The following is a 3,539-nucleotide window of genomic DNA, read 5'->3' on the forward strand; positions in this document are numbered from 1 at the left end:
ACCAGAGAACTGGGTTTGATTCCTATCTGTGTGGAGTTTGCACATTCTCCCCGTGTCTGGGTGGGTTTCCTCCCACGGTCCAAAGATGTGTAGGCTTGGATGGATTGGCCAAGCTTAAATTGCCCTGTGGTGTCCAGGGATGTGCAGGTTAGGGTGGGTTAGCCATGGAAAATTCAGGGTTACAGGGATAGGGTAGGGGCGGGTGGTTCTGAGTGGAACGTCTTTGGAAGGTCAGTGTGAACTCAATGGGTGTGCTTCCACACTAAAGAGATTCTATGAACCCGATTAAATTCCTGCTATGTCTCTGGGAGGCAGGAATCAAAAGACCCCACCCGTCCTTAACAGCTGACAGAGTCAGGAAATGCTGTGAGAGTTTGATCCTTGGTAGCAAATTATTTTCACTGAGGACACAGTCCGAGGAAGTCTCTATCACAGAAAGTGGCTGAATCCAAAACATTTGTGATTAGATTTATTCTTGTCACATATACCGAGATACAGTGAAAAGTATTGTTCTGTGTGTGATACAGGCAAATCAAACCTTTTTTTAAATTCATTCATGTGTTGGATGTGGGTATTGCTGGCTGGGCCCAGCATTTATTGTCTGTCCCCAGTTGCCCCCTTGAGAAGGTGGTGGTGAGCTGCCTTCTAGAACCACTGCATTCTACCTGCTGTGGGTTGACCCACAATGTCCCTCAGGAGGGAATTCCAGGGTTTTAACTCAGCAACAGTGAAGGAATGGTGAAATGTATCCAAGTCAGGATGGTGAGTGGCTTGGAGGGGGACTCGCAATGGATGGTGTTCCCATATATCTACTGTCCTTGCCCTTCTAGATGGAAGTGGTCATGGGTTTGGAAGGTGCTGCCTGAGGATCTTTGGTGAATTTCTGCAGCGCATCTTGTAGATGGTACATGCTGTTGTTACTGAGAGTCGGTGGTGGAGGGAGTGGATGCTTGTGGATATGGTGCTCATGAAGCGGGCCAGGATGGTGTCAGGCTTCTTGAGTGCTGTTGGGTCTGCATTCATCCAGGCAAGTGCGGAGTATTCCATCACACTCCTGACTTGTGCCTTGTAGATGGTGGACAGGCTTAGTGGGGAGTCAGGAGGTGAGTTACTTACCGCAGTATTCCTACTCTCTGACCTGCTCTTGTAGCTGCTGTGGTCACCTGATGTGGTTTGACCCACAATGCCATTGGGAGGGCTGAAATCAGGTTAGTAAAACAGAATATAATGTTACAGCAACAGAGAAGGTGCAGAGAAAGATCAACTCTAATATACGAGAGGTCCGTTCACAAATCTGATAACAGCAGAGAAGAAGCTGTTCAACATTGAATGTTTTCACGAAGGAGTTACATACAGCTAAAATTCCTACAGCACAGATAGAGGCCATTGAGACAGTATCAACCCTCCCACCCAGGCCCACACCCTATCCCCACATTTACCAGGGCTAACCCACCCAGCCTGCACATTGCAGGGCAATTCAACATGGCCAATCCACCCTAACCTGCACACCTTTGGACTGTGGGAGGAAAGCGGAGCACCCAGAGGAAACCCATGCAGGCATGAGAAGAACGTGCAAACTCCACACAGCCGCCCACAGAGGACGGAATCAAACTCGGGTTCTTGATGCTGTGAGGCAGCAGTGCTAACTGCTGAGCCGCCAAATTTCCCAGGGACTGCTCCGTCTGCAAAACTTTGGTCCACCTCTGCTTACGACTACTAACACTGTTTCACTTCCCATGCAATTGCATAAGATGTAGCACTTGACCTTTTGCTTCCTCTTTCTTCACTGTCCACAATATCAGAAGAAATAGAAACAAGAGTAGGCTGTTTGGCTTCGTAAATCTGCTATTCTATTCAATAGGATCACGGCTGATCCGACACTCCGGAAGTTTCCTGCCTTTTTCCCACAAAGTTTGATTCCCCTAATGATCTATCTATCCGTCTATCTATCTATCCATCTATCTCTTGCTGCATAAAAGACTTGAAAATTGAAAAAACCCAGTCTTTATATTCTCTCTTCGTTGCTGAATCTTTCGAGCCCAGGCTACGTCCTGGTGAATTTCCTCTGCACCCTCTCTCTCGTACAATCATATCCTTCTTTCTACTCCAACTTGGCTTAACTGATACTATATGCAGCTTCATCAGAACCTCCTTGCTCTTGTATTCAATGCCTTGTGTAATGAAGCTAAATGCCTTCTTTACCACCTTATCTTTCCGTCCTGCAAGGATCTATGGGCATGGTCACCAAAGTCCTGTTGACCCTCTGCACTCCCTAGGATCATACCATTCAATGTATAACCCGTTGGCTTGTTCGTCCTCCCAAAATGCATCATCTCACATTTTTCAGGATGAAATTTCACTTACCACTGTTCAGTCTATATGACTAGTCCATCCGTATTGTCCTGTAGACTGACAAATTTTGCCTTTGCGGCTATGGCTGATATATGTCATCCCCTCCTCCAGGCGGCGCTGTGACTGATGTAGTTCTCATCTCCTCCTCTAAATGGCGCTGTAACTGGCCTCATCACCTCCTCTAGAAGGGGCTGCAATTGGTCATTCCCTCCTCTAAATGACGCTGCGACTTACCTCATCCCCTCCTCTAGATGGTGCTGTAAGTGGTATATATCTCATTCCCTCCTTCAAATAGCGCTGTGACTTACCTCATCCCCTCCTCTAGATGGCGCAGTATACATGCCCCCATGATGCCAGAAGGCGGTGGCACCGAAGGAGCATCACTTGCTAGGTTTTGTGGTCCTCCCATCCTGCTGGTGGCGCTGAGAAATAGAATTGACTGGTGGACCCGACCTGCAGCAATTCATTGGAATGGGCATCATGGGCAAGTTTTAACTTTCTGAAACAAAAATTAAAAATTAGATTCTGCAACATATTTGAGAAACATTTTTACCCTGTAAGTGAGTAAAGAAATTACATTTGACAATTTTGAATGGATTATAAAATGTCAACCCTAAAGATTGGTTCCCATCCCAGGAGAATTTCATTCACAACTTCATGTTACACCAAGGCTTTCATGGCCAATACAGTGCAACGTTCCCTCAGTACTGACCCTCCAACATTGCAGTGCATCTTCAGCGCTGACCCTCTGACAGGGCAGCACACCTTCAGCACTGGCCGTCCAATAGTGACTGCACCCTCAGCATGGACCCACCAACAGTGCAGCGCTCTGACAGTGAGGCGCTCCCTTAGCACTAACCCTCCAACAGTGCAGCGCTCCCTCATCACTGACCCTCTGATATTGTGGTGCTCCCTCAGTGCTGATTCTCTGACAGTGTGGCACTCCCTCGTCACTGACCCTCCGACAGTGCAGCACTCCCTCATCACTGACCCTCTGATAGTGTGGTGCTCTCAGTGCTGACCCTCTGACAGTGCAGTGCTCCCTCATCACTGACCCTCTGATAATGTGGTGCTATCTCAGTGCTGATCCTCTGACAGTGCGGCGCTCCCTCAGCACCGACCCTCTGACAGTGCGGCGCTCCCTCATCACTGACCCTCTGATAGTGTGGTGCTCTCTCAGTGCTGAT

Source organism: Rhincodon typus, chromosome 46 (genome assembly GCF_021869965.1).
Source record: "Rhincodon typus isolate 14 chromosome 46, sRhiTyp1.1, whole genome shotgun sequence".
Classification (NCBI taxonomy): Eukaryota; Metazoa; Chordata; class Chondrichthyes; order Orectolobiformes; family Rhincodontidae; genus Rhincodon; species Rhincodon typus.